Source organism: Aquarana catesbeiana, linkage group LG12, assembly GCF_042186555.1.
Source record: "Aquarana catesbeiana isolate 2022-GZ linkage group LG12, ASM4218655v1, whole genome shotgun sequence".
NCBI lineage: Eukaryota > Metazoa > Chordata > Amphibia > Anura > Ranidae > Aquarana > Aquarana catesbeiana.
In genome coordinates this window covers 63,610,208-63,636,271 of record NC_133335.1, presented here as the reverse complement: position 1 = coordinate 63,636,271, position 26,064 = coordinate 63,610,208, and the positions used below count along the sequence as shown (strand labels likewise).

At 43.1% G+C, this 26,064-nt stretch overlaps 1 long non-coding RNA gene across 1 annotated transcript in view; it reads left to right on the top strand.

Moving 5' to 3' along the window:
- The window catches only part of LOC141114326 (uncharacterized), a 408,781-nt gene that overhangs the window by 305,832 nt on the left and 76,885 nt on the right, over positions 1-26,064 (top strand). The window contains exons 2-3 of the long non-coding RNA XR_012236894.1: positions 24,673-24,886; positions 25,060-25,138. This is a non-coding gene — a long non-coding RNA (uncharacterized lncRNA). The remainder of the gene's footprint in view (positions 1-24,672; positions 24,887-25,059; positions 25,139-26,064) is intronic.

Below are 26,064 nucleotides of genomic sequence, written 5' to 3'. Positions count from 1 at the left end.
ATTTAAGATTTTTTTATATGTTCCTTTACTAATCCATGTTAATAGTTCCTTTTTTAATTTTGTGGTGGGGTTGGATTTAAGTAACTTATATGTTGTAGTATCCCTCAGTAATCTTTGCAATTCTTTATTGTAATTTTCTTTGGTTAATATCACCAGCCCTCTCCCACTGTTTTCCTGCCATTTAATGCTGTACAGATTTGGTATGTAATAAATAGAATTTTCTCCTTGCCTGGAGCACTGTGACATATAACCACCAGGGGGAGCTTTCACTGGTTGGTTTGTGCACAGTGTTCAGCAAATAAACTTTATTGACACAAAGGCGGAGTAATGTTACCAATTTACCCGCCCCCATTTCCTATATAAACTAGTTGCTTAGTGACCAATGTACGCTTCCCTGATGACGTTCACAAACGAAACGTACGTCGGAGCGGTACGTGGTCACATGTCCAGATTCGTCCCACCTACTTCCGGATTAGCTGGTTAGCTAGACGCACGGAGTGGAACGCACGCCGCATGTGCGATGTGATGCGAAGGGTTCCTGACTCTACTCACCCTGACATGCGAGCAGTCCCAGTGCCGGGTAGGCACCGTCCAATGTAAGAGGCCATTTGGCTATTTTATTGTTCTCTAATTTTATATATTAAACGGTTTTACGCTATGAGGATTCCTTTTTGTTTCTCATATTTCCTATCCTGAATGAATGGGACGGGAGGGTTCAATGCCTAAAGTACCATCCAGCCTTCCAGCCTTCATGTGAACAGGCACAATCCTGTACAAGCACTAATGACTTTCTTTTTAGTTAAAGAAGTCATTGGTATCTGGTAAGCAGATATCTATTACCTTCAGGTGTTTTTCCTCTTGGGTGACGGAACCTTTATATCAACGCTTAAATTGTTGCATTTGTGAGGATCCATGTGTCTGCTGTGATGTTGGTTTCAACTGCTTTGCTCTGATCTCTTCAATGGATTGGGACTATTAGACATCACGATTTATTCATTTCACTTGCACTAATTTTGTTCAAAAAATTCTTTTCACTGGATTCTTTAATTATTATTATTTTTTCATTGTATTTTATATTATTTTTGTAGCATAAATTATGTGTTTGTGGTATCACTAGTTTAGCACAATCAGCACCACCCAGTTCACTGAGACTGATTTGGTTAGTGAGTGCACTTAATGGCAGAAGCATATGTTTGTTAGGTCTCTAGCGCCCCCTATTACACACCATTACTTATTTGATTGTTCCATTCAAACTAAGGGGAGCAGCTTGTATTTGTGGCTTTTTGAGTGTGTGGTTTTCCACTCACCAATTCACTCATTATATACTTTGTAATTTTTTTAATATTTTTTTATTTTTTACCAAAGGCGCGAAAGTATTGTCTATTTATCACTTTGGCTCAATTTATTTGGTTTTGAGTTTGTTCACTTTACGCAGCCATGGATATATTCAATTTTATGCAAACTAGAAAATTTAATGTGGAAGAAATCTTCCACCAAACAGCTAGTACCAGTGTGGACCTTGAGAAAGGATTCAAACAACTTAAATATGATACTGAAAAACAAATAAGGCTGTGGTGGGATATTGCATCCCTGGAGATGTATATAGGCAAAAATCTAACCCCCAGGAGTTTAAGATGGGATGTCAGTCCAAATGATGGGGTTGAGGATTTGAGACTACTTGATGAATGGTACCAATTCTTCAATGCCTGTGAACAGAAACTAATGCAAATGATGGTTAGAAGGCGGGAAGCCAAAAAAGTTGTTTTGGAATCTAAAATCAAAGAACTCAGGACAACTATGGAACCATTTATGTCCTCTCAAGAATATATAGATAAGGCTAAGGAACTGAGTATCCATTTAGCCAAGTATGATGGGGAAATTAAGGATAAAAAACTTAAAAAATACTTTAGAGATATTAAGGACTACCAAGACAACAAGGTATATAAATGGCAGGACAATTTACAAACAGGTCCCCCCCAGGACTCATTGGCAGAAAGGGAGATTGAAGTGCACAATACGGTAGCCAATCTGGCACCAAATACGAAAAGGGATCCGGGTACACCCCAGAGGGCCCACAAAAAGGAAAGCTATAGCCAAAATAATATAATCAAGTCCCATCCCCATACGCACCCACCAGTCTACCAATCCCCTTATAGGGGACAAAATTACAACAGACCTGCCCCCACAGATTATAGACCCCCTGATTATGGTTACTATACCCATAACCGTAATCAATATCCCTATAGACCCCCGAGGGGACATCAAAGGGGCAATTTTAGGGGTAGACCAGGATATAACAGTTATCCACCACAAGGAGGGGGGGAATGGAGGGACTGGAAAGAACCATACAGAATCCCAACCAACCCCCAACATGGCTATTCAGAACAATCAGAAAGAGAGGAAGAAGGGGCAGAGGGCGAAAGAAAAAGGAAGAGAAACAGCTAAAATCAGGGCTATTTAATTTAACCAATTTAGAGTTTTCTGAGTCAGAATTGGAAGTCTTATCACAGGGATTGAAATTTGCACCAAACAGAAATATAAACAAATTCAACTTGTTTATAGACATTGAAAAATATATAAGGAAATTAAATATAAGGAAACATTTTTCAGGCCATAAAACCAACCCTACCACTAAAGAGACGGAAGACCCATTTGTACATAGTAGTCTGAAAAACAACTCTGTTTTTAATCCTAAGAAAGGTTCAAACCAATACATAGAAGTATTTAGGAACATGGTTCAGGATGAGGTACGCCTAATAGAAACATCCAAACAACAAAATAACCAAAAAATATGGGAAGGCATCAAAAAATTGGAAGAAAATAAACAGATAGTGGTAAGACCCGCAGACAAGGGGGGAGGGCTGGTGATATTAACCAAAGAAAATTACAATAAAGAATTGCAAAGATTACTGAGGGATACTACAACATATAAGTTACTTAAATCCAACCCCACCACAAAATTAAAAAAGGAACTATTAACATGGATTAGTAAAGGAACATATAAAAAAATCTTAAATCAGAAGGAAGCAGATTACCTTGATTTGACTACACCCAGAATCCCGGTATTATATATTGTGCCTAAAATACACAAAAACAAGGAGAACCCACCAGGCCGCCCAATAGTGAGTGGGATTGGCTCTCTGTACTCGAGGGTGGGGGAATATCTGGACACCTTCCTCCAGCCTCTCGTCCCACAGAGCCAATCCTATCTCAAAGACAGCAGGGAGCTCATCACCTTGCTACAATCTGTGGTAGTCACTAACCAAACTTTATTAGTGACAATAGACATCGAGTCACTGTATACCAACCTACGGCAGACAGATGTGTTGGAAGCAGTGAGGTGGGCCTTTACAAATAAGTCCACTTTAAAAAAATCGCAAATTGAATTTTTACTGGAAGGTTTGTCTATGGCTATGGGGAATAACTATTTCTGGGCGCTTAATGAGTATTATAACCAAATAGGCGGAGTTGCCATGGGAGCTCGTTATGCTCCAAGTGTGGCAAACATCACATTGAACAAATGGGAATCAGAAACCATTTTTAATAACAGACCCAAATCACTTCTGTTGTACAAAAGGTACATAGATGATGTCATCATTTTGTGGGAGGGAACTAAGGAAAGTTTTGGTGAATTTATGGATGGTATGAATCATAATGAATACAATCTAAGATTCACAGCAGATCTTCACCTAACAACAGTCAATTATTTGGATTTAACACTTTTTAAACAGGGTTCCACTGTAAGCACAAAAACATTCTTTAAGGAAACCGACCGCAACGCTTATGTCCCTACGCACAGTTGCCACCACCCGCAATGGATTGGGGCTGTACCCAAAGGGCAGTACATGCGCATACGGCGCAATTGTCAAAATGATAAAGATTTTTTTGCACAAGCAGATACCCTTACTGCCAGATTCCTGGAAAAGGGTTACCCAGCTCATGTTTTGGATAAGCTGGTAGTTCAGGTATCAAATATGAATAGACAAACTTTGCTGGTTTCTAAACCGAAAAAAGAATATAAAGATGAATGCGCTTTTTTGTCAGGCTTCCATCGACAATATAGAACAGTGGAGGGTATTTTCAAGAAATTCTGGCCAATTCTGTTAAAAGATAAAGATTTACAGTCCTCTTTACCAAAGAAACCAAAATTCATATACCGTAGGGCCCCCACCCTCAGGAACCGACTAGCCCCCAATGTACCGGATCCACCCAGGAAACCATCTACGTTCTTGGACGGATCTGGATTCTATTACTGCACTAGGTGCAATGCATGCAAAATAACAAGAAAACCGGGCTCCAAGAAAAAGAAATCCCAATTCAATTCTGTGGTCACCCAACAACAGTTCAATATTAAACCATTGATCACATGTGATTCTGACCACGTGACTTATGTATTGGAATGTCCTTGTTCCTTACAGTACGTGGGCAGAACCACACGTCAACTCAAAGTAAGAATTGGTGAACATCTTGCTAATATAAAAAATGGCTACCCCAACCATAGTGTCTCTAGACACTTTAAAATGTACCATAACAGCGATCCATCATTATGCACGTTTTATGGGATTGATAAAGTAACAAGGGACTGGAGGGGTACTCATATGAAAAGGACAGTATCCAAAAATGAAACATATTGGCTTTACAAGTTACATAGTATGCAACCGTATGGGATGAATATAGATATAGACCTCAATTGTTTTTTAATAAACGATTAATCACAATTACAACAGTATGCACTCTTTGTACTTTGATGTTACTGGTTATGTGGCTATCATTTTTATTAAAGTATAGTTTAAGTTTTTTTAAGTTTTTTTAATTAATACAATTCTGTGGTTTCAATGAAATATGTTTAAATGTGCTTATCATTTACCAGCTATTGTGAAACCGAGACTGAGACTGCTCTGAATGACGGGACTAATTCTAGTCCTTTCCAAAAAATTAGATAATTAACATTTATATTGTGATAGTTTATGTAGCAATATCTATCAATATAACATCTCCCACTGTTTTCCTGCCATTTAATGCTGTACAGATTTGGTATGTAATAAATAGAATTTTCTCCTTGCCTGGAGCACTGTGACATATAACCACCAGGGGGAGCTTTCACTGGTTGGTTTGTGCACAGTGTTCAGCAAATAAACTTTATTGACACAAAGGCGGAGTAATGTTACCAATTTACCCGCCCTCATTTCCTATATAAACTAGTTGCTTAGTGACCAATGTACGCTTCCCTGATGACGTTCACAAACGAAACGTACGTCGGAGCGGTACGTGGTCACATGTCCAGATTCGTCCCACCTACTTCCGGATTAGCTGGTTAGCTAGACGCACGGAGTGGAACGCACGCCGCATGTGCGATGTGATGCGAAGGGTTCCTGACTCTACTCACCCTGACATGCGAGCAGTCCCAGTGCCGGGTAGGCACCGTCCAATGTAAGAGGCCATTTGGCTATTTTATTGTTCTCTAATTTTATATATTAAACGGTTTTACGCTATGAGGATTCCTTTTTGTTTCTCATATTTCCTATCCTGAATGAATGGGACGGGAGGGTTCAATGCCTAAAGTACCATCCAGCCTTCCAGCCTTCATGTGAACAGGCACAATCCTGTACAAGCACTAATGACTTTCTTTTTAGTTAAAGAAGTCATTGGTATCTGGTAAGCAGATATCTATTACCTTCAGGTGTTTTTCCTCTTGGGTGACGGAACCTTTATATCAACGCTTAAATTGTTGCATTTGTGAGGATCCATGTGTCTGCTGTGATGTTGGTTTCAACTGCTTTGCTCTGATCTCTTCAATGGATTGGGACTATTAGACATCACGATTTATTCATTTCACTTGCACTAATTTTGTTCAAAAAATTCTTTTCACTGGATTCTTTAATTATTATTATTTTTTCATTGTATTTTATATTATTTTTGTAGCATAAATTATGTGTTTGTGGTATCACTAGTTTAGCACAATCAGCACCACCCAGTTCACTGAGACTGATTTGGTTAGTGAGTGCACTTAATGGCAGAAGCATATGTTTGTTAGGTCTCTAGCGCCCCCTATTACACACCATTGCCACAGTAGAAGCTACTACTACAGAGAGAGAGCGGCAGGCCACCACTTTGCCTGTTGTTGCTGAGAATGTTCCGGAGAGAGACACTGCTGTTGCCGTCTCATCAGGGGACATTACTGTGATTTCTGCGTCCACTACACCTACTCCTGTTGTACCTGTTCAGAGGAAGGTGGGATATGTGAAGGCTTCCCGCGGCCGTGGGACACATAATGCAAGTGATTGAACTTAACTGGGAACTTTGGTACAGCGAAGCTGTTTGGGACTATTTGTCTGTGCCTAAGAATTTCCAAAAGACTGGATGTTCTGTTAAAATGGATGAACGTTTTAGTGGATGTTTTATGCACTGGAACTTCGGTCGCCACATCTATGCTGACAAAGTGGTCATCTGCAGGCCCGGAAAAAGATGACGTTGTCTATTTCATTACCACAGTGGATAAAACGGGAAAGACACTGACCTTGCCAGATCCCCGGTTTTATTGGTGATTATGGACAAAAGAACTTTGAAGTTAGATAGTTAGTTAGTGTCAGTATAAAGAGATCTTCGTGGTCAAAATATAATGTTCATCTTGACGTCTTCAAATTCAAAGACTCTTCGCTAGCTGGACTTTCTTTTTTTTTCTTTCATTTAAAGATGGGATATACCTAATATATATATATATATAGGGATGGACTTCTAAAGATTGTTTTTGATAATAGATTATGGGAAGAGAGTTTCATTTTTAAATGAGGCTTTGCTCCTGATATTGTACAGTATATGTGTGTGTTTAATATGTTATATGTTGGAAAGGCAACGTGTCAAAGCGTATGGATGCTCTTTTCTGCTCTGCTCTTCTGTCCCGGAGACAACTCGGTGCAGGTGATCCTCCGAGTGGAATTCTGGGAGAGGGTATTTATGGGACAGACGCCATGTTTTAGGGTCGTTTTTTACAACCACCTGCTGGCCCTCCTGGCCGACAGGTATGCATTAGAGTGCTACCTCGTGGTCCTCTGTTCTGGAGGCCCGCGTCGCTGCGGTGCATGGGTGGGCCCAGAAGCTTGTTTGGGGCCTACCACAGCAGCTCTTGTGATACCTCCCAGTCTATTCTGGCCACTGTTCGTACTACTCTCACTTCACCATTGGGTGACAGAATTCTTGCCACTCAGATGCATTCTCCTCCTGAGAAACCTGGTCACCACTGCTTTGCTCCAGACTAGGGATGAGCCGAACACTCCCCAGTTCGGTTCGCACCAGAACCTGCGAACGGACCAAAAATTTGCACGAACGTTAGAACCCCATTGAAGTCTATGGGACTCTAGCGTTCAAAATCAAAAGTGCTGATTTTAAAGGCTAATTTGCATGGTATTGTCCTAAAAGGGTTTGGAGACCCGGGTCCTGCCCCAGGGGACATGTATCAATGCAAAAAAAAGTTTTAAAAATGTCTGTTTTTTCGGGAGCAGTGATTTTAATGATGCTTAAGGGGAAAAAAAAAAAAAGTGAAATATTCCTTTAAATATCGTTCCTGGGGGGTGTCTATAGTATGCCTGTAAAGTGGCGTATGTTTCCCATGTTTAGAACAGTCCCTGCACAAAATGACATTTTTAAAGTAATAAAAGTCATTTAAAACTGCTGAATTTCCCTTCCTAGGGGTAGATTTCATCTCACTTCCTATTGTCTCCTTCCGTTTGCAAGTAGGAGTCGTTTGTAAGTTGGATGTTTGAAAGTAGGGGCCTGCCCTATATACTCTGCAGAAATTGGGGCCTTAGGTGTTGGTGTTGCCACAACACTGTAAGCCCTCACAGTTACTCTTGGTGGGCACAGGAACGGGCTCTGCTGTGAAATATTAGATCAAGAATTGTAATTACATGCCCCTGTTGAACCGAGTCAGAAAAATTGGGCCTTTGGTGGTGGTGGTGCTAATGCCACAACACTGTAAGTCCTAACAGTTACTCTTGGTGGGAGCTGGAACGGGCCCTGCTGTGAAATATTAAATCAAGAATTGTAATTACATGCACCTGTTGAACAGGGGCAGAAAAATTGGGCCTTTGGTGGTGGTGCTGGTGCCACAACACTGTAAGTCCTCACAGTTACTCTTGGTGGGCGCAGAAACGGGCCTTGCTGCGAAATATTAGATCAAGAATTGTAATTACATGCACCTGTTGAACAGGGGCAGAAAAATTGGGCCTTTGGTGGTGGTGGTGGTGTTGCCACAACACTGTAAGTACTCACAGTTACTCTTGGTGGGAGCTGGAACAGGCCCTGCTTTGAAATATTAGATCAAGAATTGTAATTACATGCACCTGTTCAACAGGGGCAGAAAAATTGGGCCTTTGGTAGTGGTGGTGCTGGTGCCACAACACTGCAACCCCTCACAGATACTCTAGTTGGAGCGCGGGAATGAGCCCTCCTGCAAAATATTGCATCAAAAATTGTAATTACATGCCCCTGTTGAACAGAGAAACGGGCCTTGCTGCGAAATATTAGATCAAGAATTGTAATTACATGCACCTGTTGAACAGGGGCAGAAAAATTGGGCCTTTGGTGGTGGTGGTGGTGTTGCCACAACACTGTAAGTACTCACAGTTACTCTTGGTGGGAGCTGGAACAGGCCCTGCTTTGAAATATTAGATCAAGAATTGTAATTACATCCACCTGTTCAACAGGGGCAGAAAAATTGGGCCTTTGGTAGTGGTGGTGCTGGTTCCACAACACTGCAACCCCTCACAGATACTCTAGTTGGAGCGCGGGAATGAGCCCTCCTGCAAAATATTGCATCAAAAATTGTAATTACATGCCCCTGTTGAACAGAGGCTGAAAAATTGGGCCTTAGGCACTGGTGCTGGTGCCACTACACTGCAACCCCTCACAGATACTCTAGTTGGAGCATAGGAATGAGCCCTGCTGCAAAGTATTGCATCAAAAATTGTAATTACACACCCCTGTTAAACAGAGGCTGAAAAATTGGGCCTTAGGCACTGGTGCTGGTGCCACTACACTGCAACCCCTCACAGATACTCTAGTTGGAGCATAGGAATGAGCCCTGCTGCAAAGTATTGCATCAAAAATTGTAATTACACACCCCTGTTAAACAGAGGCTGAAAAATTGGGCCTTAGGCACTGGTGCTGGTGCCACAACACTGCAACCCCTCACAAATACTCTAGTTGAGTGCAGTAACAAACCCTCCTTGCAAAATATTGCATAAAAAATTGTAATTACACGCCCCTGTTAAACAGGGGCTGAAAAATTGGGTCTTAGGCACTGGTGCTGGTGCCACAACACTGCAACCCCTCACAAATACTCTAGTTGAGTGCAGCAACGAGCCCTCCTTGCAAAATATTGCATCAAAAATTGTAATTACACACCCCTGTTAAACAGGGGCTGAAAAATTGGGCCTCAGCCACTGGTGGCGGCGCCCAGAACCAAAAATATTCTTACAAGCTATCAGCATGATCATTGAGGAGGAAGAGGATAGTTACTCAGCATAACAGGATAGTCACTCAGCATCAGCATAGGCAGTCTTGAAGGGATCTGACATTTCAAAAAAAATTATTCGGTTACATCAACATCAGGTGCTTGGTAGCTGGTGGTGATCCAAGACTATTTCATTTTTATGAAGGTCAGTCGAACGACCGAGTCGGTGGACAGGCGCACCCTGTGATCGGTTACAAAACCTCCAGCAGCACTGAATGTGCATTCTGAAAGAATGCTGGATGCAGACAGGCCAGTAGCTCAATTGCATACTGTGCAAGCTCTGGCCAGTGATCCATCCTCAAGACCCAGTAACCCAGAGGATTTTCGGTGGGAAAGGTGTCCAAGTCAGATCTTGCCCCTAGGTATTCCTGTACCATGTAAAACAGACGCTGGCGATGGTTGCTGGAACCGATCATACCTTGGGGCTGCGGACCAAAAAATTGTCTGAACGCATCGGTCAGACGCCTACCTTCTCCACTGCTCCTTCTTTGACTGACCGAAGCCTCAGCAACACATTGTCCAGAAACAGGAGTTTGTAACCTCTCAGTCTCTGGGAACGCGTTCTGCAAGACCTCCCGAAGATGTTTCATCCTCTGCTCCCTCTGCAACGGCAAGATAAGGTCCGCAACCTTATCCTTGTAACGTGGATCAAGGAGGGTTGCCAGCCAGTATTGATCCCTCTCCTTGATACCACGAATACGAGGATCCTTCCGCAGGCTTTGCAGGATCAGGGAGGTCATGCAGCATAGGTTTGCTGAGGCATTCGGTCTGGAGTCCTCTAGGTCACTAAGGACGACATGATCCGCAGCCACCTCCTCCCAGCCATGTAAAAGTCCATGGGTTTCTTCGGATTGTAAATGATCCCATGAAGACTGCTGCTGGTGCTGAGTGCCAGGCCCCATCTCCACGCTGACACAATCCTCCTCCTCCTCTTCCTGTGTGATCGGCGGGCATGCAGGAACACTGTCTGGATAAAGGGGGCCTTGAGAGGTAAGGAAGTCCTCCTCTTCCTCCCTCTGTTCTGTCTCAAGTGCCCTGTCCATTATTCCACGCAGCGTGTGCTCCAACAGGTGGACAAGAGGGACAGTGTCACTGATGCATGCACTGTCACTGCTCACCATCCTCGTGGCCTCCTAAAATGGTGACAGGACAGTGCATGCATCCCTGATCATGGCCCACTGGTGTGGGGAAAAAAAAACAAGGTCCCCTGACCCTGTCCTGGTGCCATAATCGCATAGGTACTCATTGATGGCCCTCTGCTGCGTGTGCAGCTGCTGCAGCATGGCCAACGTTGAGTTTCACCTGGTGGGCATGTCACAGATTAGGCGGTTCTTGAGCAGGTTAAATTCCTTTTGGAGGTCAGCCAGTCGAGCACTGGCATTATGTGACCTGTGGAAATGCACACAGACTTTCCTGGCCTGCCTCAGGACATCCTGTAAGCCAGGGTACCTGCCCAAGAACCGCTGCACCACCGGGTTAAGGACGTGAGCCAAACAGGGCACATGGGTCAGTTGTCCCTGTTGGAGCGCAGAGAGGAGGTTGGTGCCATTGTCGCAAACCACCATACCTGCCTTAAGCTGGCGTGGCGTCAACCACCTCTGAACCTGCCCCTGCAGAGCTGACAGAATCTGGCTCCTGTTCCCCAAGCACACCAGCTCAAGCACCACATGGCATCTTTTGGCCTGCGTGCTTGCATAACCCCTTGAACGCCTACGGAGCACCGCTGGTTCCGAAGTCAAATCAGCACAGGAAGAGGCCATGGAGGAAGAAGAAGAGGAGGGGGTGGAGGAGAGAGGTGTGGCAGAATCACCACTAGTAGTATTTTGGAGGTGTGGTGGCGGAACAACCTCCAACACTACTGCACCCTGTCCTGCATCCTTCCCAGCTGCCAGAAGAGTCACGCAGTGCGCGGTGAAAGATAGGTAACGTCCCTGTCCATGCCTGCTGGACCATCAGTCAGCGGTAATATGCACCTTACCGCTGACCGCCCTGTCCAGCGAGGCCAAGACATTGTCTTCGACATTGCCTGCCGGTAGAGAGCCGGAATCGCCTTCCGTGAGAAAAAGTGGCATTTGGGAACCTGCCACTGAGGAACCGCACATTCCGCAAACTCACAAAAGGGGGCAGAGTCTACCAACTGAAAAGGTAGCAGTTGAAGTGCTAGCAATTTATCCAAGCTAGCATTCAACCGCTGGGCATGTGGATGGCTGGGAGCGAACTTCTTTCGGCGGTGCAGCAGCTGGGGCAGGGAGATTTGCCTGGTACAATCTGACTTCGGTGTACCTTTAGCAGATTGCCCCCAAGTACTTGGCTGTGACACACTTAATTCTACACCTTCATTCCTCTCAGTGCAGGTCTCAGAGAGGACTGAAGGTACAGTGGGGTTGGAGATCCCAGCTGATGAGGAGCAAGGAGAGGTCCTCTCTGTTCTTTGGTGTGGGTCTTTTAGGTACGCTTGCCAATGAACTGCATGGCAGGTCAACATATGTCTGGTCAAGCATGTGGTGCCCAAGCGGGAGATGTTTTGGCCATGAGAGATACGCTTGAGATATATGTTGCAAATAGCAGTGGTGGGATCTGATGCACTCATCTCAAAAAAACCCACACCAAAGAACTTTTGGAATAACGTGGAGAGACAGCAGCGCCCTGCACATGCGGAGCTCTGCTGTGTGATGCAGTCGCTGTGCTGCCTTTAAGCTGGCCCCTGGAGGGCATCCTGCTTCGTTGGTGATGTGCCTCCTCCTCCTCCTCTCTCCTATCAGGCACCCACGTGGAGTCAGTGACCTCATCATCCCCTCCCTCCTCATCACTGGAGCAAAGCTGGCAGTATGCTGCAGCTGGGGGAACATGACTGCCAGATTGCTGTCCTTCTTGGGCACCCCCTCTCTCTGGGCTCATGTTACTGCCTTCCTCTAGCTGAGTACCATCATCGGAGCCTTCAAAACGCTGGGCATCCTCCTGGAGCATGTACCCAACACTGTGGTCAAACAGTTCAGGGGACTCCTCAGGAGGACATGGTGGGACTAGGGAAGGAGTGACTGATGCCATTGAGCCGAGGCCAGAGGCCGCGTTGGCAGCTGCTTTGCCAGACAAAGTACTCTGAGCCTGGGTGAGAGAGGATGAAGAGGATGAGGACGGCTTGGTCATCCACTCTACCAAGTCTTCCGCATGTTGCGGCTCAACACGGCCAGCTGCCGAAAAAAAGGACAAGCGTGTCCTACGGCCACGTGCTGATGAAGATGCACCGTTTTCATGACCAGCACTGTTGCCTCTAGAAATAGAGCCTGCTTGCCCTCTTTTATTGGCTTGTGACTGTCTGCCTCTCCTTGTTGGCCTTCCAGACATACTAATGGCCTGCAGTGAGATGTAGCTGCACAAAGCTGGGATGTATATATATACTGATACTGCATCTAGCAGAATCAACTGCCTGCCTGTAGTATTATTAGTATGAGAACACCAGCAATTGTCTTCAGGTAGCTTTAGGTGCACACTGTGCAGAGAACACAGTACTCTAACTGTAAATACTGCAGCTGCCTGCCTGTGGTACTAATAGGATCAGAAGAACACCACCAATTTTCTTCAGGTAGCTTTAGGTGCACACTGTACAGAGGACACAGTACACTAACTGTAAATACTGTAGCTGCCTGCCTGTGGTATTAATAGGAGCAGAACAACATCAATTTTCTTCAGGTAGCTTTAGGTGCACACTGTGCAGAGGATGCAGTACACTAACTGTAAATACTGTAGCTGCCTGCCTGTGGTATTAATAGGATCAGAAGAACACCACTAATTTTCTTCAGGTAGCTTTAAGTGCACACTGTGCAGAGGACACAGTGCACTAACTGTAAATACTGTAGCTGCCTGCCTGTGGTATTAATAGGAGCAGAACAACAGAAATTGTCTCCATGTAGCTTTAGGTGCACACTGTGCAAAGGACGCACTACACTAACTGTAAATGCTGTAGCTGCCTGCCTGTGGCATTAATAGGATCAGAAGAACACCACTAATTTTCTTCAGGTAACTTTAGGTGCACACTGTGCAGAGTACACAGTACACTAACTGTAAATACTGTAGCTGCCTGCCTGTGGTATTAATAGGAGCAGAACAAAAGCAATTGTCTCCAGGTAGCTTTAGGTGCAGAGTGTGCAGAGGATGCACTACAGTAACTGTAAATACTGTAGCTGCCTGCCTGTGGTATTAATAGGATCAGAAGAACACCACTAATTTTGTTTAGGTAGCTTTAGGTGCACACTGTGCAGAGGACGCACTAAACTAACTTGTAAATACTGCAGCTGCCTGCGGTACTGTACTAATAGGATCAGAAGAACACCACTAATTTTTTTCTGGTAGCTTTAGGTGCACACTGTGCAGAGGATGCACTACACTAACTTGTAAATACTACAGCTGCCCGTGGTACTGGATCAGAAGAACACCAGTAATTTTCTTCAGGTAGCTTTAGGTGCACACTGTGCAGAGGATGCACTACACTAACTTGTAAATACTACAGCTGCCTATGGTACTGTACTAATATGATCAGAAGAACACCACTAATTTTGTTTAGGTAGCTTTAGGTGCACACTGTGCAAATGACGCACTAAACTAACTTGTAAATACTACAGCTGACTGTGGTACCGTACTAATAGGATCAGAAGAACACCACTAATTTTCTTCAGGTAGCTTTAGGTGCACACTGTGCAGAGGACGCACTACACTAACTTGTAAATACTATAGCTGCCTGTGGAACTGTACTAATAGGATCAGAAGAACACCACTGATTTTCTTCAGGTAGCTTTAGGTGCACACCGTGCAGAGGACGCACTATACTAACTTGTAAATTCTGCAGCTGCCTGCAGAACTGTACTAATAGGATCAGAAGAACACTGATTTTCTTCAGGTAGCTTTAGGTGCACACTGTGCAGAGGATGCACTACACTAACTGTAAATACTGTAGCTAATAGGACTAATAGGATCAGAAGAACACCAGCAATTTTCTTCAGGTAGCTGTAAATACTGTAAAAACACCTGCCTGCCTGTCAGTAGTAGGAAGAGAATAACAGGAATGGATCTAGCTAAACTGAATACAGTATATATATATATATATATATATATATATATATATATATATATATATATATATAACACCTAGTATGTATATATATATATATATATATATATATATATACACAATACACTGTAAGTGCAGCTAACTGACTCGCCTGCCTACTCTATCTAACTTAAATCAAATGACACTGCCTCTCTGTCTATCTATCTCTCTCTTAATGCCGGAACACACTACACAGGGCCGCCGTGCAGGCGGCCTTATATAGTGTGGGGCGTGTACTAAACCCCCTGAGCCATAATTGGCCAAAGCCTATCACATGGAATGACACTTTTTAAAGAGTCTGATAAGGCTGCACACCCCAAAACAAATGTTTGAAAAAAGAAAAATGGAAGTTCCCTGTGGGGTTTTTTAGCAGCAATTATAAATCAAAAAAAGTTTTATTCAAAATGATTAGTTTTATTAGAAAAAGGCTCTGGACATAAGCCATACAAGACAAAGATTTAAAAATATGAGCTCCGGTTTACATAATGCATAACACATTGAATTAAGGTAACAAATCAGACAGTAATTTTAATATCATGTGGAAATTATTATAAAAGGTTTGCATACAACGATGCCACCTATAACATTGATTGAAGTTATACTATCGGATGTTAGAGAAAACCCCAATGCATTTCAACCTTACTGGGTCATGGTCTTCCTCAGGGGGTTCATTATAGCTCTACAATCGCATCACAGAGAAGAAATCAAAGTATTAATATTATTAATTATATCCTCTACAAGAAACTGGGGATAGTGTCTTAAATAGTTACCCTCTATTATTGCACTGGTTTATCCGGAGATTTATATAAAAACACACAGAAGATGAAAGGTTTCCCCACTTGTGATTCTGGATTCCGCTGGGACGTCGTCCCTGCTCGCACCCCAAAAGGAAGGCAAGGCCGACCCGTGCAACTTGCAGGTGGTCACAAACAGCGTGGCCCCCACCCAAAAACAGAGGGAGGAGAATGGAGAATCAGGACACCTGGAAATTGTCATAATAAATTAAAAAATATTCATATATTGTATTATAATGGTATACTGACCCAAGTATATAGGGTGTTTCAGTTTGTTTAAAAATATTAGTCTTAAGTGATTAGTATTAGTGTTAGTCTATTAGTATTAGTCTATTAATCTAATTTTAGTCTGTACCCCAAAAGGGTATACCTCAAAGGGTGTATATGACCGGGGGGCAGGTATCCCCTCATATTATGACTAAATTTACACTTAGGACAAAAATATCCGTATCAACAAAGGTGACAAGACTAAATGTCTATGCCAGCAAAGATACAAGATGTGATAAAAACTAGTGAGGGTGCAAGGTGACAAAAAAAACAAGAAATTTAAATTGGTGCAGACATTGCACAGTGAAAAGAAGGATCCTGTGTTGTGACTCCTCAGATTCGTTTATAAAGAACCATGTGCATCACCCGTGGAGGGAAAAAGGTTGAGAGCTAAAGTGTGTGGAGAAAATAACAGTGAGTAAAAGAATCACTGAGAGTAGGGAGATAATATGCAAAAAGGTGCTGGTGAAAAATATATGATTACCTTGGCAAATATATCCAGCCGGCAAAGATATCAAGAAGCCAAGAAAATAATAGTTTATGGTAGTGATAGATAGAAGATCCAATCTCTGCACAGACGGCGCTGTGATTGGCCAAGCATGCGGGTTATAGTGCATGCTTGGCCAATCAGCCAGCAATGCACTGCGATCCTGCAGTGAATTATGGGCCGTGACGCGCCACTCGAATTTGGCGCGAACGACCCATATCGTTCGGAATTCCGCGAACAACCGAACAGGCAATGTTCGAGTCAAACATGCATTCGATTCGAACACGAAGCTCATCCCTACTCCAGACTTACCATTCTCCTAAGGCAGCTGGCCCCCCCTGGGGAAGAATCAACTCATTTGGGCTATTTCTCAACAATTTTGGTGGCCTAGTCTCCGCGCTGATGTGACCGCCTTTGTAGCTTGTTCTGTGTGTGCTCAGAGTAAGACACCACGACACCTTCCAGTGGGCCTCCTACAGTCTATACCCGATGGAGAGAGGCCTTGGACCCACCTGTCCATGGATTTTATTGTGGAGTTACCCAACTCCCAGGGCAACATAGTTATGCTTATGGTGGTTGACCGGTTATCGAAATGCTACATTGTATCCCACTAAAGAAGTTGCCCACTTCCAAAGAACTGGCATCCATATTTGCTCGAGAGATCTTTCGGATACATGGGTTACCCAAGGTTATCATGTCAAATAGGGGTAGTCAGTTTGTCTCCAGGTTCTGGCAATCCTTTTGTGCACAGTTGGAAATTCAGCTTTCCTTCCCCTCTGCGTATCACCCCAATGGTCCAATGGGGCCGCAGAACGAGCCAACCAAGCCTTGGAGCAGTTTCTACATTGCTATATTTCAGATCACCATAACAACTGGTCAGACCTTTTACCTTGGGTGGAGTTTGCTCACAATAGTGCCATCAATACTGCTTCCCGATTCTCTGTTTATGGCGAATTATGGTTTCCAACCATCCATATTGCCTGACAAATTTGTTCCTAAAAGAATTCCTGCATTAGAGGAGCATCTCCATGATCTTCCTTCCACTTGGGTGCAGGTCCAAGAGTCCTTGCGATGTGCCAGGGATAGGTACAGACTCCATGCTGACCACGGACACCTACCTGTACCTTCCTACCCGGTTGGGGAGAGGGTCTGACTGTCATCTCGTAACCTCAGACTCCGTGTTCCCTCACTGAAACTGGCACCACGGTTTATTGGGCCTTTCCATATTCTCCGTAGGATCAACCTAGTGGCTTATGCATTAGACCTTCCTTCCAACATGCGTATTTCAAATGTATTTCATGTCACCTTATTAAAACCTTCGGGTGCAATCGCTTCACCACCTCGGTACCATGTCTTTGCCTGGTTCACGTGGAAAACCATGAGGAGTATGAGATACAATCGATCATTGTTTCCCGTAGGTTCCGTGGGCGCATACAGTACCTGGTTCATTGGAAAGGGTAAGGAAGCTCTTGGGTCTCATTCTCGGACGTACATGCTCCTGTCCTCCTCTGTGTTTTCCATAGACATTTTTCCCTCAAACCTGGTGGCCCCCAGAGGGGGAGGGGTCGATGAGGAGGGGGTACTGTCATGGCTAGGCTCTCTGCCCTCCCTTTTCAGCTCTCAGGTTGCTCAGCTGTCGGTTAATTGCCAGAACTCATCGTTCCACTGTGGCTCACCTGGTGATCATTTCCTGCTCGTCACTCCAGCCTACAGCCAGCTCCTTCTGGCTATTTAAACTGCCTGGTTCATTCTCCAGTGCCTTTGCCTTGGTCAAACATTTTAAGAGACTCTCTGCTGTGTTCCTGTTGAAGATTTGCCTGGCTGACATCCCTTCTGGTTCCTGATCCTGTCTGCTGCCTCTGACTACGCTGATCTCTGGCTTCCTGATTTACTGGCATATTCTGACTACCCGCTTTGGCTACTGTACCCTGGCTATGTTTTGGCTACGTTTTCTATTTGTACCATTTTCTACCATTATATTAAAAGGTGTGATCTCCGTCTGATTCTCAGTCCCATGACAGTACCACAGGAGCACATACTGTAGCCAGTCTGTGGGAGCCAGAATTATTTGGATGGTTAGGGGACCAAATACTTATTTTACTCACTGAACTGCAACTCGATTTATAACATTTGTTTCATGTGTTTCTTCTGGATTTTAGGTTGATATTCTGTCTCTATCATTTAAAATACACCTATGATAAAAAAATTATAGACCCTTCCTTTCTTTGTAAGTGGGCAAACTCACAAAATCTGCAGGGGATCAAATAATTATTTTTGCCACAGTATGAATGTGCTCCTTGAGGGCAGGAACTGATGTGAATGTATAAAACATACGTAAAGTGCTGTGTAAATAGATGGCGCTATATTCTGTAAGTACCTGAAATAAATAAATAATACATTTTTTTGTTTCATGGAAATGGGAAGGGTTATACCTGACTAGTCAACTGCTCATTTTTTTCTCCAGTGTCCAATTCCACATGCAGACGACAGTATAACCCAACTGCTTCTGAATACCTAAATCCTGTGTCCCTTAGGGCTCATGTACACAGGGGAGTTGAAAAACTTTTCTGAACGCTGGAAACTGACAGCTGATAACTGACAGGGAAAAACGTCCATTTTACAGCTTTTACATACCATGTTTATGTGAGTTTAGCAGTGATTATGAGCGTTTGAGGTTAGAAGCATTTTTTAAAGGTAACCTGAGGAGACCCTCCCAAATGCCCACAATGCATGAAAAGCAAGTAAATTAGTAACTATTTCAGCCATTCTGTGAGAGAAGAGAGAACAGCAGAGAGAGCAGTATGCTTGTAGATAACTGTCTTATTTTTTTGGTGGTTTCACTATGGATCCCATGATGAGCATGTGTGAGGAAATGTGTGAGGAAATGTGTGAGGAAATGCTCCTGATGTTGCTGAGGTTCCGAAAACAAAGAAAATTGCGTGAGAGAACCAGAGTTAGTCGCTACTGGTTTCAACCATTGATGCACGCAATAGCATGTGGTGAAATTTGTGTTTTTCAACATTTTTATATATTGAAAAATTATCAGAAGTTCTTTCCCCTTTAAAAAAAGCAAACGTGCAAAAACACAGTTTACCACGGTTAGGCCTCATGTATACTGCAGCTGCTAAACTCATGTTTAGAAGCAGTTAGGCTTTTTTTTCAGCAGTCCCTGAACTCTCCTCAATGTTATCTTATGTGTACTCACTCAGTCATTTATGGTAGTTTAGAGGCAGTTGAGTTTACTGAGGTTTTTTTGAAAGCAGATAAATCGCGTTCAGGACTGTAGGTTACCGGCATTTCAAACGTCAAACGCTTGTAAACATGGTAACCCGCGTTTATGCGCATTTGCGTTTATAAGCGTTTTTAAAGTGGAACATGTAAAATGTGTAAAAAACACAATTTTCACCACATGGAGAGAGTGAGAGTGAGAGAGAGATGGATAGAGAGGGATGGATGGAGAGGGATGGATGGATGGGGGATGGATGGATAGATGGAGAGGGATGGATGGATAGGTGGATGAATGGAAGGAGATGGATGGATGGAGAGAGAGGGATGGATGGGTGGATAGAGAGAGAGGGATGGATGGATGGATAGAGAGAGAGGGATAGAGGGATGGATGGATGGATGGAGAGGGATGGATGGATGGATAGAGAGAGAGGAATAGAGGGATGGAAGGAGAGGGATGGATGGATGGATAGAGAGAGAGGGATAGAGGGATGGAAGGAGAGGGATGGATGAATTGATGGAGAGAGATAGATGTATGTAAAGAAAGGGATGGAGAGAGAGAGAGGGTTGGATAGTGAGGGTTGGATAGAGAGGGATGGATGGATGGAGAGGGATGGATGGATAGATGGAGAGGGATGGATAGATGGATAGATGGATGGATGGAGAGGGATAGATGAATGGATGGAGAGAAAGGGAGGATGGATGGATGGAGAAAGAGGGATGGATGGATAGCGAGGGATGGGTGGATGGATGGAGAGGGATGGATGAATTGATGGAGAGAGATGGGTGGATGTAGAGAAAGGGATGGATGGATGGATGGATGGATGGAGAGAGAGGGATGGATAGAGAGGGATGGATGGAGATAGATGGATGGATGGAGAGGGATAGATGGATAGATGGAGAGGGATGGATAGATGGATGGATGGATGGATGGAGGGTCATGTATGGATGGAGCGAGTGGGATGGATGGATGGATGGATGGATGGATGGATGGATGGATGGAGAGGGATGAATGGAGAGAAAGGGATGGATGGATAGAGAGGGATGGGTGGATGGATAATTGGAGAGGGGTGGATGAATGGATGGATAATTGGAGAGGGATGGATGGATGGATGGATAGAGAGGGATGAGTGGATGGATGGATAGAGAGAGGATTCATAGTTAAAACACAAACAATTCTATCTACAAGCACTCTCTTCTCTTACAGAAAGGCTGAAATAGTTAATAATAGAAGCCTTATACGTGATTACAACCATTTTAGCAGCTATAGTGTACAGGAATGTAAAAGAGGTACTCCAGTCCCTTTAATCAAGGCAGCCCCATTTTTACACATGCCCAGATGTGTGGGAAAGCCACACATGCCCATATTTGCCATAGGGCTCTGCCAGGATCCAAATTCCTGAGGCACATGGGTGCATGCACAGAATTCGGGTGGGGGGTATGAAAGTCATTCTAGTCTAGGCAAGAAATGCAGCACAAAAAAAATCTATTAAAAAAAAGACAGTCAATTTAAGCAAAAGGTCTAGTTTACTGAACTGCAAGAAAGAAATTTTACGTTAAGTCCAAAATCCATTTTTTTTTACCCGTATGGTTTAAATAATAGTACATTGGGGTGCTGCTTCTGTCTATAAGCCATTTTAAGCCAAGCTTAAATATTGTATTGTTCTGTAACACCAAGTAGAGCTTTATGGCGACCCCCAAACCTGGAATTTTAAGGATTTTTGTACCTTAACCACTGAAGGCCCTCAAAGGAACCTCTCGTTGTACGGTATTATAAAAAATATATATATATATATATTTTTATATATGTTTTTGGCATTGGCACAGGTCCTCCATGGTAGTGACCTGTCTGCCTACAAATGGTCAGAATTAACTACCAAGATTTGCGCCCCATAGACTTCAATGCAATTTACCTGAAAATTCATAGATATGAAGAATATCTAACAGGAAATTTGCCAGATTTGCTCAGCACTACCCATGCCTCAGATCTACTGTGAACAATCTTAAAATGGTTATTGGACAATAATAAACATAGGATCTACCTATTCAAAATCTGACTTTTTTTATTTGTAGACATAGACAGTACACAGTAGATGAGAATACCAGATGGGACTCTGAAGCACCATCTAATGGAGACGCATGGTATAGCGCTTAACAGCGTACATTCCCTTTCTTGCGCTGACCATTTTTTTCCTTTTCAAACATTTTTCAAAAGATTTTTATTATAACCAGAACACTTTCATAGTTCCTAATGTCATAGCTATTTAAACATTGAAATTAGCAAATAGGCTAATGCTATGCAGGATACTCATATATTAACAAAACACCAGCGATTGCTTATTCAATGCAGGTTTGAGATTAAAACCTGCATTGAAGAATAACAACAGCAAAACAAAAGTTTGATTTAACCACTTGACCCCCAGGCCAGTTCTGACACTTCTTACATAAATGTAAAAAAATCTGCATTTTTTTTACTAGATAATTACTTAGAACCCCCATACATTATATATTTCCTTAAAGCAAAGGCCCTGGAGAAACAATATTGTTTCAATTTTTCATGTCACGTGATACTTGTACAGCGGTTTTTCAAGCGCAATTTTTTTTGGGGGAAAAAAATATGCTTTCATGAATTTTAGTGCACACGAGCACAATATAATATCCTATTGTTTGGTAAAAAATAAAAGATGATATTACACCAAGTAAATAGATACCTAACATGTCACGCTTTCAATATGTGCACGCCTACAGAATGGCAACCAACTCTGATACTTAAAGGGTAACTCCACTTTCGTGGAAAAAAAATGCAAATAAAGAAAAAATAATATAGTGTGTACAATTGCGATACAAGTCATATTGTAATTGAATGTTATTAAAAAGTAACTTTCCATTTCAATCTGCAGCCACTGTAATTTTCTATAAATGCAAAGCAATATGGCTAGATGGAGTTGTTCTGTACACAGAATGTGTACTGACCACTCCGCAGAAACATCATTTCCTGCTTGTGTGATTGACTCACCAATTTTTCCAGAAGTCTACCTAAGATACAAGTCAGATTGCAACAAAAATTTAATTTTTGGTGAGATAGTTTCAATAGGAACACGTCTACAGGGTTTCACGCCCAGCAGCTTTCCTCATTAGCGCCCTGCAGCTGCCACAGCTGACTGATAATTATCAAACAACTACTATTAGACCCACTTAGCCCAGAGGCACAGACAAACACACATGGATTTCTTCAGAATAACAAAAGGTGGGATTCTGCAACAAAGGTTGTTATAATCCTTGCAGTGTACATAGATCACCCAGGGGGGAATGTTTTTTTTTCTCAACACTTTTTACTCTTTAAAAATCTCCACAGGCGATACTTTAACCACTTCAATACTGGGCACTTATACACCTTCCTGCCCAGACCAATTTTCAGCTTTCAGCGCTGTTGCACTTTGAATGACAATTGCACGGTCATCCAACACTGTACCCAAACAATTTTTTTATCATTTTGTTTCTACAAATAGAGCTTTCTTTTGATGGTATTTGATCACCTCTGGGATTTTTATTTTCTGCTAAACAAATAAAAAAAAGACCGAATATTTAATAAAAAAAGGTTTTTTTTTGTTTCTGTTACAAAACTTTTTAAATAAGTAAGTTTTCTCCGTCACTGATGGGGCTGCACTGACGGGCACTGATAAGATGGAACTGATGGGCACCGATGAGGTGGCACCAATGAGCTGGCACTGATGGGTACTGATGATGGGCACTAATATGAGGCACTGATGATGGGCACTAATATGAGGCACTGATGGGGCACTGATAGGCGGCACTGATGGGTAGTGATAGGTGGCACTGATATGTAGCACTGATGGGTACACATAGGTGGCACAGATGGGCACTGATAGGTGGCACGGATGGGCACTGATAGGCGGCATGGATGGGCACTGATAGGTGGCACTGATGTACACTAATAGATGGTACTAATGGATGCCAATCAGTGACAAACAATAATGCCTGCCAATCAGTGATGCCCATTGTGGGCATTGATTGGCATCCATTGTGGGCACTGATTGGCATCCCTGGTGGTCTAGGGTGGCATACCTGGTGGTGACTTATGGTGGGAATCCTGGTGGCATCCCTGGTGGTCCAGTGTGGGCATCCTTGGGGGGGCTGCGCTGATAATCAATCAGCACAGACCCCCCGTCAGAAGAACAGCCGATCGGCTCTCCTCTACTTTCGTCTAATAGACGCGAGTGAGGAAAAGCTGATCAACGGCTCTTCCTGTTTACATCGTGATCAGCCGCGACTGGACATGGCTGATCACGTGATAAAGAGTCTCTGTCAGAGACTCTTAACCTAGATTGGAGTTGCGGTGTGTCAGACTGACACACCACAACAACGATCACCGTGATGCGCAGCCCCGGGGGCGCGCAGCGGCTTGATATCTTGGCGACGTCATATGACATCCGGTCAGGATATCGCAACCACTTTGCCGACGTCGTATTGCTATATGGCGGGTGGGAAGTGGTTAAAAGCCTTTACAGGTTACCAGTTTAGAGTTAAACAGGAGGTCTGGTGCTAGAATTATTGCTCTCGCTATGACGTTCATGGCGGCAACTCACATGTGTGGTGCAATCACCGTATACTTAGGCGTGCGGGACTGACTTGTGTGTTTGCATTTGTACATGAGCATGGGAGGACGGGGGGCGAATTACATTTTTTAAAAATTTTATTATTTATTTTAGTTACATTTATTTTTTTTTACTCTGTTTCTTTAAACAACTTTATTGCTATTACGGGGAGTGGACAACATCTCTTGTGATAGCTGGGGCAGTGACAGGTTACTCTTAACTGAGACATCTGGGGTCTATTAGACCCTAGATCTCTCCTCTACCCTCAAAGGCATCTGATCGGTTTGATCAGATGCTTTTCAATCTAGTAATGGCCTGTAAACATCAACATGAAACCAGAAGTGACATAATCTTCATCTCTTTTGGTTTCATAGACCATAGAGATGATCGTGGAATGGAAGTTCCTCCTTCATGTCTACTGTATGCTGCCCCTATCGTTGGTTTCAGTCCAGGGCTCCCTGGTGGAAGTGGAACGGGAGAGCCCAGGAAGCCGGAGGAAATTGGCAGGGGGCGGAGAGATTAAATGACCCTGTTAGAACCGCTGAAACCCAAGGATGTACAGATACGTCCATTTGGGGGGAGTGGTTTAATTATGTTGTCAAATTAATATGAGCAGTTTTTTTATTGAAGTCAAGCTTATTGATTATATAATCTTTTTTGTCTTATAGGCCAAACAGGAATATCATATGGGATTTTGAAACTTTTATGGTAGTGTTTTGCCTATTTGTACATCGCACAGTCGTTGCCGCATATGACACACGCCAACCGAGCACTGTTATATACTGCTTAATCGTTGTGGATCATTTCAGTCTTCTTTTTGGACCTGTTTCCTCTCCATTCCATCGAACATCAAACAGCAAATACGTTTGTTTCTGGCATCAGGTTATATATATTTTTTTATATATTTTTTTTATATATTTTTTTTATTTTTACTGTTGTTACTTTTTTTTTGTGGGCTTTTTCATGGTTGACTTGCCTTTCTGCCCTCAACGATGCTCCCCTTTTACTCTTGTCCCCACATGTCCCACTCTTGATGGATGCGTTTTTCTTTTTAGATGCACACCTGTCTCCACATGTGATAAGCCCCTGAAGAAAGGACAAGTTCCTGAAACGCGTCGGACCCATCTCTCTAAAGTAGGAGACTGTATCTGTTTGCAAATTTATGCCTTATTACATGTCATTATTGTCATTAATGAGTCAGCTGTATTAGGGATATGCACGTTTTTAATGTTTATATATTAATAAAATATGCTTATATTTATATCTATTGGTTTCTCTATTATACTCAGTTGCCTTTAAAATCCCAACCCTATTGTGGGGGACCCCCTTTTTTTACAATTATGTACATGGGATGATGGCAACACTAGAGTCTACTTTTGGTGAATAATTCTTTATTTGGGGTTAAGTGGTTAAATTAGGGAATTGCTTTAAGGCAATGTAGGCATCTGTTTCAGAAACAAAACACCATGTTAATGCCCTACAGTTAAAAAGGGCGAATCTGTTTTTAAAAAAATCATGCTTCAAGGGTTGATTCACAAAAAAGTGATATTTTAATTACAAATTATTCCTAGTGAGATGAGCCAGCACCAGGCTTCTTATATGTGTTAGATGCTCAAGTAGATTGATTGGCCACAGGGAGTCCTGCCTGACATAATTCCTGACTCTCTTTCTGTTCAAATGGGAGCTTTCAGTGTTCCCTCCCAACTTTAGCTGTTATAGGATCTGCCAAAAATTCAAATATCAGTTTTAAGTGGACTGGCCCTTTAAAATAGAGTGTCATACTCTCTAATTTGCATTGTATAGATCAACGCCTCTAAACTATGGCCCTTGGGCCACCTGCAGCCAGCTACTAGACTTTTTCTGGCTTTCAGCTAGGGTCAGTGGCGTATCCTCGGTGGTGTATCCTCAGACTCAAAGTGCACAGACTGAGCATTCAGATGAGTTGGTCTCCACCTATGCTTGGGCCCTGATGTAAGGGGCACTCTGATATATAGCCAAGGGGGCTCTAGAGTGGTAGGAAGTTTCTGATGTAAAAGGTAAGCTCTGATGCGAAAAAGGGC